General features: G+C 37.6%; 1 protein-coding gene across 13 annotated transcripts in view; it reads left to right on the forward strand.

Annotated features, from left to right (window-relative positions):
* The window catches only part of SOX6 (SRY-box transcription factor 6), a 369,248-nt gene that overhangs the window by 286,408 nt on the left and 66,004 nt on the right, over positions 1-16,836 (forward strand). The window lies entirely within an intron of this gene.

A 16,836-nucleotide genomic window follows, 5' to 3' on the forward strand; every position in this document is an offset into this window, starting at 1 on the left:
GTGGCACAGACATCAACTCACTTATCAGGAAACTTGTATGTTTAAAAGGATATCACGCTTGTAGGCTGGATGGCAGGAGGTTTCCTGAATCTCTTCAGTCTATATCAAGGCAGAAACTGGAGCCCAAGTGACTGGGAGAGGCTGAGCCCCCAGCATCAACAAGATGTTCTTGCTGCCTTAACCACTGGCTGCCCCTCTCTGAAAGCCCAGGCTCTATTTTAAAATCATTGTGCTTTGCAAAGCTGCCTCCCTGGGGTATGTATTCACTCAGAAGCCAGTAAGAAGCAAATAAGTTACTGCTGCATTTACTGACAGAGCACCAGAGGCACCAGTACTACAGAGTGCCATCAGGGGATGAGCACGTTTTTTAAATCTCTTTTAAAACTGTGGCATCCCTTTGGGGAATAGGCTGGCTGTGAGGCATACTCTGAGCTGGCAGTTGGATTCCTTCAAGCTTTCTAGAAATGTATATGGTGTGTGCCTTACAGGAATTAGCTGCAAGTGAGTATGTTTCTGGAATTTTATTATACTTCTGATAACCATAGAGCAAGCTGCTTAATTTGGCTATTAATTACAAACACGAAGGATTTTTTCCTGTGATGGTGTTAACATGTTTGGTTGTTTAGGAACTAAGCAAGAACCAGATTAAAAACAAAAATGTCTTTTAAGTCAGGTCTGTGCACAAAGGAAAATAATACATGCCAGTATTATCATTCTATCCTGACTAATTACTAGAGAAATAAAACTTACCTTTCATCTGAAGTAAAAGTTCTAATAAGCAGGGTGGTTTAGATTAGAGCTTCTAGGTATAAACTAACACACATGTGTGTGCTCAGAGAAAGCAGAAAAATTCTCTTAAAGATGCCTGGACCCAAAAGATATCATCACCTGCTTCATTTCTGAGGGTCCTTGATTAGAAGAGCATATGCCCTCCCACTGACCCAGTTCAAAAAAAGAGGAAAATTCATAGTAAATGAGATAAAACTCATCAAACTAGTGTGTAGATAATGCTATCAGTAAGTTGAAGAGGCTTTACGGATGGTGAAATAGGAATGGTGTGGCCTTCAGGGCACTGCTTGTTTAAAATATGTTTGGTCTGTGATGTTTTTAGAATCCATATGATTGAGGAACTAGAAAAGTGTCCTAACTAGAAAGCATTGGATTCATCTGTCTGTTCCTCAGACTCAGCATGAAGGCTACATATGGCTGGAGGCACACCAGAAGGTTTGCATGTCAGTCCTGAAAAAGAGACAGGAGGGAGGAGCATCTTCAGGCGCACAAGAAGATCACACATCACAGTTAAATTTCAGTATTAAGGAATTATTTGAGGCTTAAAAGAATCTGTCACAAAATCTAGTGAAGTAGACATAATAGGGCACATATTTTGGTGTTGGTCATGAATTATAGCAAAGCAAGAAAACAAATGGAAAAGTATTTCAGGTGTAGGAATAGTGAGAGCGTGCTGTCAGGCCCACTGGCATTTTTGGAAGTGAAGTGAGAAATCAAAGAGGCAAAGTCCTTTCAATGCAGTTGAATCATTTGTGCTAGGCTCTTGACACAGAACAAGTCACCAGGTTTAACCAGTTTACAGTGTTATTTTATAACACTTCTGTGAACTGTCCAGGGTAATTCATCCAGTACAGGCCCTCTCTTCTGCTGCTGTTTTCAGCACCTAGGGGAGAGTTGTTCAGGCTTCATAACCTATTTAACCCAGTCCCAGCACTGCTGCTGAAGTATCATCACACCCACTGCAGTTCAGAAAGCACAGCAATCTTACACCAAATTGACATTTACTGGTGTAAAATGCATCATCTTCCAATGAATTTATAATAGTAAGTTCCCAGTTACCTGGTTTTGAGGTGCAAATGTGTTTTTTTTTTTTTCTTAGATGTAATTTTTATAAGCACCATTTGAATATGTTTTGCATAATTTTGTGTGTACTTCCTATAAGGAAATTATTTAATTTTCCTTGAAGGTGCATGAAAGTTCAAAATATATGGTAAAAGATCAACGTGAACGATCTGCTAAGCAACCTGTAAAGCACAATTATTTCTAATGCTTTAAAATACCTGTAAGCGGGGCTTGTTTTCTGCTTCACAAAGAAAACATCTCACTGTTTTCTGCATTTAAATATACATTTTAACTATGTTGACTTATCAGGTAACGCAGCAGGCTGAACAGGGACAAACCATTTTTAATGGTATGTTAATTGAATGGGATGCTAGAGATGCACCTGAGTGACTTTTTTTCCCAGATGTGCCCCAGCTGACTGATAAAGCTTCTCCTGATCAGTAGAGCCAGCATATATTTATTATATCCCTGTCTTCTGTCCATTTTTGCTAGTGAAAATTGTAGAATGGCTGCAAGCTACCACAGGAGCTGTCTCTCTTATAAAAGTAAGAAAATATTGCAGTTTCAAATCCCAAGCAGCACTTTCAAATATTCAGCTCTTAAACGTGGAGTTGCCTCAGCATCTTCTCACAAGATGGGGATTCAGAGGTGGGAATTGGGAGAGGCAGTTTAAATGGGATTCTTCCTTTTGCCTGACTTGCACCCGTTTATTGCGGCGATGGTGTCTCTTTATTCTGTCATGGGAGCATGAAGGAATTTAATTGTTGAGCTTTTGCCTCTCAGTGTGCTTAGCAGTGGTGACTGCTCAGTTTCTTTGTTCGGTGTCTGCACAGTTCTGCGTCGTCATGCTAAACAATTTCTCCATCTGGATGGTCAGAGAGGGAATGAACCCACCAATCTATGGCAGATTTTAGGAGATATATCTAGAGAAGGTTTACTGCCCCTTGTTTTTTTTATCCCTGTATCCTGATTTCCTTTTTTCTTGCTTATGCCTCAGTTTTCCCGTGTGCCACCAGGGTAACAGACCTAGAATGTGTACCCTAGAAGCAACAATTGCACAAGCATCTCCTATAGGATTAGGAGAATAATGATGTTTTTAGACCCCTTCAGCTAAGACTGTCTGCATTACTGGCAGTCGTACCAGTGACATGGACATGTGCTCACTGGGAAACTCATTCACCAACTGATTTCACACAGCTCAACAAGCAGTTACTCATAATTGCTTGTAATCCTGCTGACATGAGATTGAATGAAACTCCTGACTTTTCTCACAAAGCCCATCTATGTGTTAACGTTTTTTGAAAGAAATATCAGAAATTCTGAAATGCAAAATTTGAAAAGCTTTGATAGCTATCATCCCTTCAGCAAACTTACTGTAATTAATTGCTTTTCAATCATATAATTTTTCTCCCCTTATGTTGGGAGTTCTCCTTCTTTTTTACTCTAGCTTTAGTGCAGAAGACATTTCTATAGGTGAGTGTGTGAAAGTATCTGAATTTGTGAGGTAGCCGCTTTTCATATAGACATCTCACATTTATTGTAAAAAATACTTCATATTAGCAGTAAGGGATAAAACCCAGAGTTTTAAGGAAGAGCTTCTGAAAGAATACCAGAAAACATTTAAAATTCTTCTTTTGAATAATCTGATTTACAGTGCACCAGAGAAGGTAATACTAGGATATCATAAAGTGAATGAAAAAACCTGTGCTCTGATGCAACCATCTGGTTATATTTTCATATTTTTCTGATAGATCTGGGTATATTTTACTTTAAGTAAGTACAGCTTATTCACTTTCTTTGGATATAAGAGGAATTTAAAACAGCAGAGCTTTGGTTTGCACCATGTTTGGAGCCATGCTGCCTGGTCCTTGCTTGGTCTCCTAGGTGAGCTCACTAGTCTGTTACCTTTAGTGTCATCCTCAATTTTTATAAAGAAGAATTTATGCTACAAAGATGCCAATAGCAAATTCTAATAGTAGGAAACATATAAAAAATCACATACAGATTTATCTTTAATATTTCACATTTTTTCGTGAAAAACATAATCTGCTTTAAACTTCAAATGAGTTTTTCAAGCAAATTCAGTTGTCCTTTGCTGTGGCTGTCTTTCTACCAAAGGTATCTAAGCAGAGCGTCTCACGATTATTTTGTAAAATAATAAAAAATGTTGAAGATTCTTTGCAAATTTTCAAGATATGTAGTACAATATATAATCTGGGAGAACAACAGAGATATGGCTATTGTGTTCTTTCCTGTGCATGGTAAATAACAGGAGAATTGTGATCAAAAAGTAGCATATCAGTCATCTGACAGCATTAAATGAAGGAATGCAAATCTTTGTGCTTAAGGGAAAGGTTTTACTGATGTTTCTCCTACCCTCCTGCAGAGGAAATGGTGATGGATATTTGATGAGGTTTTTTTTTCTTTATATTTAAAATATTTTATTAGAAAAGTGGTTTTATTAATGCCCACATTTATATTTACTAGGATTACTTGATGGTTGTATTCAGATGTACCTAGTTCAAGTGCAGTGGTATTGCAGCAGCAGTGGATCCATTTCAGGAGGAGCACAGGGAAGATGATGACTTGCTCAGGTGCACAGAAATTTTTTAAATGGAAGGTCTGAGGGATGATTCCTCCTTCCTGGGTCCAGATGCTCACCCCATGCCGAGGTGGAACAAAACAGAATTCACTGCTTCTGAAGTGAGCTGTGTCCCCAGGCTGGCCAGGGAAAGGATGAGCTGGGAGGTTGCACTGTGAGAGTGCAAGATTCCTGCTTTAACAGCCTCTCATTAGGTCCTCCTCTGGAGAAAAATACAGCAGGGAAAAAAGAGGAGCTCTCAGTTTGGGCTTTGATCTTGCTTTCATAAACAACTCAAAGAATTTGCATGGGAGCAGGCAACTATTCCATTATTGTCACGAGCGAAAATACAAGAGAATAGATACACAAAGTGGGAGAGACGAGAACAGTTAGTACTCCTTTATTCCTTGTCAAAACTTAATCTAGATCAACTAAAATGTCTGCTGTTTTTGTCGTACCTCAAGATAAAGTGTCAATGTTTACATACTCCTTTCTTTTAGACAAAAGATGCTTATTGTTTTTGAGCCCCTCAGTTACTATCTATGGGAAATTATAAATATGTAAGAGATGCCTAAGTTTGTCTCATTTTTTAAGTTGTGTTTTTGGCTGGTTTTTTCTTTCTTTTTTTATGAAGAGCAGTTGCTATAAGGACAACAAGTACTTTGTATTATATGCTTCTATGCTTTTCCTTATTTTCGTCCTTTTCTTAAACCACAAAGAACTGAACCAGAGTGAAGTTAGTAAGATGAGAAGCTAATGAGTTCTGGGCTGTTGCCCCACTAGGGGGAAAAAATTAAGCATATTCTGCTTAATTTTTTTTTTTAATTATTACATTGTCCTTCCTGATATCTGCTTGATGTAGAATTTTTAGGGATATGTACAGTGAGCTGTGCAACTGCAACATTTCCCTCCCGGCCTCCCTCGCTCCCCTGCTTTGCGCGGCCGCCTCGGTGTATCCGGCAGGTTGGGCGCCAGCAGACGAAACAGATGTTTGGGCCATACTGGAGTGGAGCAGCGTGCTGCATCAGGACCTGGATATTCCTCCTGACATCTGGATGCTGCTGGGCTGGGAAGCCTGCCTTGGGCCGGGAGGCTGGAGGAGCCTTGTGGCAGTAAACATAGGGTCCTTGCTGCGCTCGAAGCGATTAGTGCACTGGAGCAGCAATAATGCTGAATTATCGCTTGGTTGCGTTCTTCTAAGGAATCTTGGGACAAAGGGATAGTCAAGGAGGAGTATTTATGGTAAAGTCATGTTCAGAAAGACAAGACTAATTGCCATGCGTTAAAAAGCTTGCTTTCACCTGATAGTAAAATTATTATGAATACTTTAGGAAACTTTTTTTACGAAGCAGCAAACAAATGGCCTGCGCAAAAGCCTTCTTTTTTAATTTAAAATCACTAAGATGAAAAAATGACAATTTCAGCTACTTTCCAATTTCATGCTCTAGTCAAATTGTAGTGATCAGACAACAAAATGTGACTGAATACAGAAAATTGTAGGTAAACTAATGTGCATGCCTACTAGAGACAAAAATGTGAACTTCTAATAGCGGCAGGGAAGGATATTAGGTATGGAAGCTGTCTGACTTATGCATTGGCTCTTCATAGTTTCACTTTATCAAGTCGAAAATTCTGCTGTATGTGCTGCTACAGCCTAAATTGTCTGCTGCTGCACTTTCCTTTATGATGTGTGTTATTTAAACACAATAGACATAGTCGATTGCATGGAAATAGGTGTTTAATGTTTAGTGATTACTGGCTGTTGGATAAAATAGCATTTAGCATGGCTTTCCCCCTCCCTACTCCCAGTAAATATTTTATTGTTAAGACCAATGTGTTAAAACAAGGGCCCTCCCAAACAAAATACAGCTTTTTGGAGAGCGTGAGGTAATATTTGAAGATCAGTTTGTTGCTCTCATTTAACCTCCAGTATTCTGAAGGGGTTATATTTAATTAACACTGGCTAAAGGCCTGACCTAAGAGGCAACCAAAAGTGATTGAACTGCATTTTCAGATCAAGGCTATAATCAGTTGGGAAAGGAATAATAATAATAATAATAAAAAAATTAGAAAGCACCATTTACTGAAATTCTTTCTAACTAAGCTGTATTTCAATGGGCCATTTAATGCTCAGATGGACAAAGGTATTACTTCAGTCATTGAATTGTATCAAACCCCTTCTCAGAGGCCCAGTTTAAAGACTCTACAGGAAAAGTGGCTTAGCATCATATTCTCAGAAGACCAACACTCAGTCTGTTTGGAAAGGGGAAAAAAAATAAAAAGAGTGAAATGAGGTGTGACATGGCCGCCAAGTCAGTGAGGATTTTTGCCTCTCCTTCCAGTCAGGGGCTTAGCAAGGGAATTGTTCTTCAGAAAGTAAGAGCTCCATATTGATACAGAAGGCCTTCAATTCTGTATATATGTTTTTAAATTTTGTTTTGTTTGTTTGTTTGTGTGCTTTAGTAGCTGTCACTCTTTTCCCCCTGTTAGCTTTTGACCAGCCTTTTGTTCTTTTCTGACATGGCAAAAACTTAGTTTTCTCTCTAGGGGACTGAGGATCAGTACCTGAACTTTACAGGGTTAGATTTTTGAACCAGTGGCACTGGGAAAAATTGAAAGTCTGATTTAAATATCACACTCACTGACACTGTGAGATGAGTATCACTTTCTTTGAATAGATACATTGTTACATGTATTCTACGATTATATAAAATATCTAAAGTACTATCTGAACTTCAGTTGTATAAAAATTTCAGCATATGTTTCTGAAATTTTTTTTTCAGAAAGTGAGCTTTTCTTTCACTATTTTCTTGCTGTCTCATGAAAAATTCCCAGCAGCTTCATATGTTGATGGGGTAGCATTTTATCTTGAAAACTTGTCAAGGTGCTGTAAAACTAATAAACCATCAGCTTTACTTCCTAAGGGGAAACAAACACAATATTGCAGAGACAACTACCAGGTGCCAAATTATGTACATTGTCTTAGCCCCTTGCACTGATTGATAATTCATTTGAGCTCCAAGCATTCTTTCTTTGCTCTGCCCACAGCTTTACAGTAAATAGGTTGTGAACTGGCAGTTGCTGAGAGATTGTATTTAGTTGTCATAATTCAATGAAATCAAAGCCATTTGATTTCTGAGGGGCACGATCTGATCTTGAGGGTGATGCCTGCATGAGAGATCCTGCATTCAGGCATCAAAGCAGAGGGAGCTGTCCTGTGGCCATTTCTAATTCATTGTCTCAAAGCAGGAAGAGGTCAGAAGAACAAGAAATAGAGTTTGCAGACGAAACAGAAGTGATCTTAAGAGCACCTTAATGCACATATGCCTGAAGGCAAGTTAGTTCTTTATTGCACTGGTGCATGTATTTTAAGTCTGTAGCATTTCTCAAATTTACATGACTGTAACTGAGAGAGACTTTGAGATTTGGATGTCTGTGCTGTCAGGCCATGGTGAGAAAAAGGTGGGGATAGGAAAAAGTGAGTGAGGCTCTAAACATGGATCTTGCTGCAGGTGTCTTCTCATTCCACATTCTTTCCTTGTGCTTTTGGGTGGGTTTTTTTTGGTTTAAATGTTTTGGTTTTTTTCTTTTTTTAATGAGGATTTTTGTTGTTGTTTCTCAGTTTGTTTTGGGGTTTTGGTTAGTTAGTTTGTTTTCCTCCCATAACATCAGCATGCAGACGAAAAGTATTATCTGTAGTCTTTTTATTTTAGAAAAGGCAATGTTAATAACTTTTAACAAAAACCTAGTAAAATGTTAATTTAATCTTCAGTTTACATTTCCCCTCACATTATAAATCTAAGTAGATATTTTATAGCTGACAATACCTATTCAGGCTCCCCTATATTATGATGAATGAGCCCAAACTTAAAATAATAGTGCAAGACCCACATCACACAGGGATGGGTCATGGAGAAAAAGATCTTCCATTTCTTCAGAACACATGCCAATGTGGTTTGTTAGTCCATTCATATTTTGAGCAGAACCTATTGTATGTGCTGTGGGGTTCCTCTACGAAGTAAGGCAAATTTTCTGCCCAAAAAGATGAAGCAAAAAATGAAAAACTATGAAGAATATATGTATTTTTGCTAATTATTTTCCCTAAAAGAAGTCTGGGTCTTTGTCACTGACTTATTATACAGATCCTCTTAACATCTGTCCAGCAGACTGTGGACTTTATTAACAGACAAGAGACCCACCAGATTTAGAGCCTGCTGGGTGCGTCTTCATCTTCACAGCTGTGGATTAACTCAGACTTTCCAGAGGAGGACAACCATATGGGATAATTGGTGTCATTGGGAAGCTAAAAAAAATATGAAGAAACAAATGTCGTCCAAACACAATCCACTGTTTTTACAGCCACAATTACTAGTCTGTTTAAGAAATAAGAAAGGCAGCATTACACTAAAAAAAGAAAATCTATTCATATCTGTGTGGGAACCTAATCAGGCTCTTGTTTCCAATGACGATGGCTCCACAGTCGCACCAGGTCTGCAACAAGAATGCTCCTTTTGTGTGCCGATAATGTGGAAGCGATAAAATTTCCTATAAGAGACATATGTGTTTACATCATGAGATGTGTTATTTGACAAAACGCTTTGTTCTCTGCATATTTTCCACGCAGAGTTTCATGCTGGGTTGTTTTGCTGGAAAGCTTTGATTAGCTAGAATTAGTTGCTGAAGTAAAATAGACACTTTTGTTTTATGAGTCCTCTTGCTGAGCTGTAAATTATAGTAAAACATATAAGGAGTGACAGAAAGAAGTGCTGATTTGAACCTCTGACCCATGATCGGCATAAAAACATAAGATAACTCTTTCAAAGGACTACTGAGAGCCATAAATATTCCATGGTCCACTTAAAGTTAGACCCTTTTAACAAAATAAAGCTGTTATTTTGCAGTACTACAACAATACATGCTGCAGTATCTGAAATGTGGAGAGATTCTTTTATTTTCTGTTTGGGCTGGCCATTAGCCACAGCAGGGCAGCAGGAGAGATGAGAGTGATTTTTCTTTTTCTGAACCAGTACAAAGAATTTGTGGTCAGTGAAAGGAGTTGGGACCGGCAGTCACTCAGTGGTGAAATTAGGTAACTGTTACTTTGCTGCTGGAGATTGAAGCCATACAGGCATTTGTCTCTCATAAGGGGACAGAACTGAGGGAAATTTAGGGCCACATAAAAATTTCCCTTCACATGATATACAATAGCAACTGATAGACACTGAAATTACTGGTGTTAATAGTTAAAAAAAAAAAAGAACAACAGAAACAACAGACAAGCCAAAAGCTCTGAAGTGAACGAAAATGAAAAACTGGTAAAATCATGATTTAGGTAAGAAACAATGTTTTTCAATGCACAGTTGAATATAAAGGGAAAACTGAACGCCTCTAACTTCGCCTGTGACTACAAAATGTATTATTTGTATTTTCACAAATCCAGTTAGTTTGTTTGCACATATTGGGTTTTAATAAATCGGAGAGCACATTAGTCAGCAAGCGCATAAATAATCACGGCAACAATCTTTGTTATTATGACATTAGTTATGATAATTCATTAGCTGCCTGTTTGTGTTGCACCTCAGTGCCTTTTTGCAGAGGTATTTGGTGTATTGGGGAAAATGTAGAGAATATTCACACTGTAATGCTGAGCAGACTCTGCAGGAGAGTGATCTATGGGTGCTTAAAATCAGAACGTTATGTCCACTATGGATGCATCAGACATGAGGAAACAGGGAAAGAAAAAATGGTGCTGTTGCTAGCAAGCTATGCACATCTTTATGACACTTGGATTCTGTGGAGAAACAGAAGTAATATCAATAATTATTACTTTTTATTTATCATGCTTCTAAATTAGACACTTTTCCCCTAATTTTTATTCTAATTTCATGTAGCTGTGCTTGATCTATGCCTTTTCAGATATACCCACGTAGAGCCAAATAAGTCTCAGTTATTCAGCATAAAATTCTGAGTTAAGATGATGCATACTTGTTGATTCTTGAATACTAAGCTATTTATTATCTTTGTGGTGGCACATATGAAAATGAGAGTCTGGCCCACAGTCCTAAAATGTCTGTAAAATTCACTGTATTTTTCCTCAGAAAAACTGAGGAAATGCTTCTGAGACATCCAAATTTCACCATCATAAATTTATAATATACACTGGTTTAACAGGTAACAGAAACAAAAGGAAACATACGCTTTTGGCATAAAATATTCAGTCTTGAAGGGATCTTGATTTTTTGAGCAAAATCGTTGATTTTTTCAAGTTTTATATTTTTAAATTCAACTAAGTGTTGCTTTATATATACATAAAATTCCTTTACAATTTTATGTTCACCTTTGCTCCTCTTCCTCCTCTTCCTCCTCTTCTTCCTCTTCCTCCTCTTGTGTGGAGCTGTGCTAGGACACAGGTGCTGAGCCTTGGAAGGTGTTTTTCTGGTGATGGCTCCTTGGCAGACTCCACAGGCTGTAGCTGCCTTCGAGTTGCCCCTGGGTTTGTCACATGGTTGAGCTGCTGATGGGTTACTTTGGCTGTTTTGTGATTCTGGATCTGGTTTTCCAGGCCAGGTTGGGCCACCTTTCATTGTGAGCATCTACATAGGAAGAATCTTAAAACAAAGAGAAAAGAAACCCTTTTAGGTGATGGGGATTTTTTTTTCGTCTTTTATATATATATATATATATATAAAAAATATTTATTTTTTATTTATTTACATCTATAATCCCATGTCTTACCTTGGTGCTGTAGTAGGGCACTTAATTGCAGTGTTAAACACAACATTTCAGTGCAAAAGATATGTCAATACAAAAAATATTATATGTGAAAATGAGAAGGAATGAGTACAATTACCATTACTTTAGAAGCAGTTCTTAGATTAAGATATGTCTGAAAGTTTGGGGTAGGATATTCATGCTTCTACACTGCTTTCTGAAAAGGTTCCCTTTCCTAAACTGCTGAGGGTTATACCAGTGGCACTGGGCTCAGGTCAGCACTTAAACTTTATTTCCATAGTTATTATCTGTGACACCCAAAACATGGGTGTGAACACTAGTCTGTTCTTCCTCCAAACAAAAGAAAAAACTTTTTTAAACTGAAACTCTCTTTCCTTTATCTGTTTGACATTATTTTTTTTTCAAACACCACTACACCAATAATGAAAAACAAGCAGTCCCACTGAAGGTGGGATTTTTTTTGCTGCAGTAGCTTCCTTTCAGAAATGTGTGCTGGAAATAATAAAGATGTTGCTGGTTCTGGTGAACTTGTAAAAATCCTTTGTCATCAGATAGTTCTAAGTATTATTATTGGTTGTTATGTACTCAGAAGGAAAATGCTGGTATTATAGCTTTGCAAAGCTACTTACTAAATATACTATGGAAAAAATAACTGCATTACCTCTTGTAGTGCAGGATTTCAACAGCACTTGCAGTCACTCCTTAGAGTTTTTCATCTTTAGAAACCAAATTACTCATTGTCTAAATAGCTGAACTTTCATCTCTATAAATAAGATATTTCAGCTTTGCACAATTCATTTAAAATGCTGACAAATAAGGATTCTCACTTGATTCTCAGTAGCTTTATTGTTCAGTTTCATTTACTGTAGCAAATGTATTTGTTGAAGATGTAACATAGGGCTTCCATTTTTAGTAATGGAAGACTTCAGAATTAATCAGGGTTCATAAAATTTAGCATTTTTCTTGAGAAAAGAAAGTAAAAGGGTAAAAGTTTCTAGAACAGATCCTTTCTTTCTACTTCAAGCAAGCCGTCTTCTACTGAAATTCTTTGTGATGCATCTTCCAAGTACACCCATTGCATTTTATTTTTCTGGGCCAGCCCTCATCACCCACACTTTATCTGCTGCACTGAGTGTTGCAGCCAGTTTCTTATCTCCATGTTTCACCCATGGCTTTCTTATCATTTCTTCAGAATTCTGCTGCAAAAATAACATCTGAATTATATCCCTGTAACTGTGACCAAGTGCTCCCTCAGCACAGAGTCAGTTGAAATGACTCTAGCATTTGCCTTTCTGCTCCTGTACGTGTGAGTGCAGCTGGTCTCTCCATTTCCTCCTGAGCTTGTACATCTAAAGAAGCTCCCTCTCTTCTGTGCAGCAGCTGATCAGTTTTTATTGAAGTATCTTCTCAAAACTAATTTTCCCTATGGCCTGTCCTTGACAAGCCCCTGGTAAAAGGGTTATGATGTGGATGTGGTTTAGTGGGTGAACATGGCAGGGCCAGGCTAATGGTCAGACTTGGTGACCTTAGAGGTTGTTTCTGCTTTAGTGATTCTATGCTTCTATGGCCCATTCAGTTTTCCTTACCATGTGCCACTTCTGTAACATTTGATTCTCAAAATTCTTAACTCTTACCTATTCTTTTAGACACATATGATGCAGCCTGAGAGATAAGCATGAATATTTCTGCCGCAAAAAAAGGGAAAATGTCAGATGCAGAGAGAAAGTTTTGCTCTGTTCTTATTTGCCGTGCTCAGTCTCGTTTGGCAGAGAATGTGCCCAGGAATGTCACAGACCTATGTGCAGGAGAAAAGTTACAGGGAAAAGGGGCTTGAGCTAATGAAATAGTTTTGATTTTCAGCTATCTTTCAATTCAGCTCATTGAAAGATAGCTGAGAAAACTAGATGAAGAAATGTTGAAACTTTTGAGAGCAACGTGTGAGCCTAAGGCCTTTGTCTTCTGGCAAGGCATGAATGAATACTGGCAGCAAAGGCAATTATGCTTCTGTGTTATGAAAATATCTCACAAAGGCATTTTGAAACTTAGATGGCATTAGAAAAGGTTTTAACATTTGGATCAGTCAAGGTGGTCTATTATTAGTTCATTGCTTTTTAGATAAATTCTAGATCATGGATGACACTTTTTATAAGAAAAGTGAAATCGTAATAATTAATCAGATTCTGTAGGAAATTTCTGAAGCAGAAAACACCATCACCATCACAACAGAATTATTATTTTTGTTTGTTATTCACTTCTTCTTGACTTGTTATAGCTCTAAGCTCTAACAAAGGCTTAGTGTGAACTATGCCGTTTCCAGGTAAAAAAAATCAGTATGCGCTTGTGCTGTTCTGTGCACATGCTGAGTACAGCCCTCTCCTACCTGTTTGAATTTTCTTAAAGTAGATGAATGTCATTCAGACTCATAGTGACCTCCTACTTTCATAAATTCCCCTCAGATTTTTAGTTGATTAAAGCTGGAATAGATTTTTAGTAACAGTGCTTAAGTCTATGAGCCTGTAAGTTCATAGGTGCATAAATGTGAGACTTGCCATTGCCCTGAGACTTGTGGCATTTCAAAATCCCACCCTTAGGTGTCAAATCTGACATCAGAAGAAGCCTGGTTCTGAAAACTGCAAATCTACATCCTTGTTTATATACCTTAAATAATCTGGGCTTGAAAATTGTTAACTATTTTAGGAACACTGAGGAATTCAAAACCAGCATTACTTTTATTTATATGCTGGGGACTGGGTTGTAAGAATCTAACTTTGTGACCTCTGAGAAAAAAATAAAAACCAGACTATACATTTTTAAGGCTTCTTAAAACAATCAAGAATACTTGATGTTTTTGAATATCTAATTTGTAATCAAGAGCCTCCTGAGTCAGTGGTTAGCATAAGGATTATGAAATGCTCTTCTCTTTATGTGATAGACATAGATCAAAATAAGATATGTTTCAGTGTTTAAAGTATTTAAATTCTTTTAATGTGAAATACTTTGTAGGTAAGAATTTCAAATGAAAAAATTCCACTGAAGCTTTTGCTTTTGAGCTTTAAAAGCCAACAGTCAACATTCATTCAATGTTTGGGTTTTATTCCTCTCCTCAATCTTGCAAATAAAAGCTTCACAATCTGACCATCTCAATGTGAGGTCCTAAATTGCCATTTTGAGCCACAGCAGTGGTATTTGCAAAAATATCCCCTTTTTTCCCTGCAATGGTGGCATGCACATATTTTTCCGCACTGGCTAGCTCCCCATACAAACTGGTATTTAAAACTTATACAGCTTTCCAGTCCAGACAGCAATGTTGCTAGTGCTGGTGTGAATTCTTGCAGTATTTGTACTTGCTTGTAGAACAGCTTTGTTTTAAGCAAAGCAGAAAGCCAATTGCTGTTACTTATTTATACATTTGCTTTTATGTTTTAAAATAAGTTTGTAGAAATGCCAGGCTAAAGCCAGTACTAAGACCTTGGAATAAGCCAGTCGTGATTTATATATACATGCAGTTATGTAAATGATAAAATTTCTTTTAGTCTGTCTTCCCTTAAAAGCATTTCTCCCTGACAGGACTTGCACTACAGCCAATACAGCCCTCAACACCCTGGGAGGGGAGTGGTGAAAAATTCTAATTTTATTCTACTTTTCCTGGTTGCATTTCCAAAATCAAGCAGTTTCCTAGATAGTCTCTAGAACAGCCCACTTTTCCTGATGTGAATCCTCCACATGCTATGGGTGTTTCTGTTGCTGGTCCTGGTGACACTCAGGTGACCAGCAAGTCCTGCCCTGACTGGTGTCGTGTCTGTGCCTTTGCATTGGTCTTGAAATATCTCTTCAAGAAATTTTCAAGGGGAAGTGGCAGGGATAGGCCCTCAGTATTTATCTCTGGTTTTTGCCAGGCAACTCTATTGTTAGTTAGAATAAATGAATTCTTCCCAGGGCACGTGGGTTTGTTTTGGTTTGGTTTGAGTTTTTTTCCCTGTGATGGTAACAGGTAAGAGATGTCCCTGTCTTTACCTTCACCCATGACCTTTTCCATCTTATTTTCTCCCCCATCCTGCTGAAGTGGGGGAGGCAGAGAGTGGCTGGCTGGGCAGCTGGCAGCCAGCCCAGGTCAACCCACCGCATAATTTAGTTGCCACAATTGACAATCAAGTTTTATCTTCTATGAAAAATTGAATACTGTAGAAAGAATAATTTATACCCCACATTTTTGTGCCCTGGTGGCTTACCTGAGAAGGAAGTTCTTTTGAACTTTAGTTAATAAATATGAGTTTATTTTTACACAGAATTCCTTTCACACTTTGGAAAGTGCAACACAGTACTCTAAGTACAAAAGTTTTGGTTTTCTTTTAGTAAAGTGTAGGTACTCTTCTTGAGATAGGTGAAGAAGAAGTTAAATTGGTTAAAAAACCTGGAAAAGTGTTACAGACAAACCACAGAATACTGAGAAAGCCTTTATAATTGTTGAGTTTTGTCTTTAAATTGCATACAAGTTTGTTATGTTATCTCTTTTATAGAGCAGTGCCTGATTATTCCTGAGCTGAGAATGTGCAGGATTTCAAAAGTTTGTGAAATGTGCTTTTTGCTCTCATTTAAGCAGATCATCCTATTAAGGAAGCAAAGGTTGACCTCAAGAATATTCTAAAAGGGATAAGATCATATTAGTAGGGGGGGAAAAAAACAACTACTGTTGTGTGAAAGGCTTCATTTTCATTTTCCAGGACCTCACCAAGAGCTGGGATTTTTTCTCTTTTCAATCTTTTTCCTTCAAGCATAGGAAAAAACCTTGTACCTTAGCCAAAATATTTAAACACCACTAATTTAAAAACATTAATCTGTGATCCTTTTGTAGTTCCTGTGTGGTGCTGGAAAGGGGTGCAAACAAACAAACAAACAAACAAACAGTGGTATCCATTTGTCACCCTGAGCTGTGACTCTGCCCCTCCCTCCCACGTTTGTCTCGCCACTGAGTCACTGAACTTACAGTATTGTGTAACTTTCATTTCTGTGGAGGCTTGTTACATTAGAAAAATTGTTCCAAAGAAAGCAACAATTATGACATAAGCACATCTGGCTCTTGCAAATTATTCTTTATTAAGCTTTCATTTAATTACATGTGCTGAAAGGTCTGCTTTTGATTACTGTAATTTTTTTTATTTGTCCATCTGAATGATAGTAATGTTGGAAATTACATACAAACCACCTGGCTTTTTCTCACTAATAAGGCAAAGTTTATGTAGATCTATGTGTAGAAGAGGGATTAGAGTCTTCCCTGGCAGAAGAAGTATTCATGATGCTAATTCAAGGTGAGGGTTTAAGTTTGGTCACTGGAAAGAAATTGGACCAAAATGGTTTTTTTCAGTAAACACTTTTTATTGGTTGGGATGGTTTATTTTAATATAAAATCTATGTTTCAGTTAAACTTTTTGAATAGTTCCACTGGAGTTTTTTTTGGACTTTCATCACTATTTACAGGAACTTTAAAGGCCTAGATTCATTATCAGCATTTATAGAACATATATCATTGTACAGAGAGATGGAGACATACCTGGTTGTCTATTTTAACTTTACATTTTGGTAGGAAATTGTTCTTGTGGCAGTAAAGTTTCTGGAGTTAGTGGTTAATTTCTTGCTAAGAACAGAAAGACCTGGATTATTATTGATTCTGACAG

The sequence above is a fragment of the Zonotrichia albicollis genome, chromosome 6, assembly GCF_047830755.1.
Source record: "Zonotrichia albicollis isolate bZonAlb1 chromosome 6, bZonAlb1.hap1, whole genome shotgun sequence".
NCBI lineage: Eukaryota > Metazoa > Chordata > Aves > Passeriformes > Passerellidae > Zonotrichia > Zonotrichia albicollis.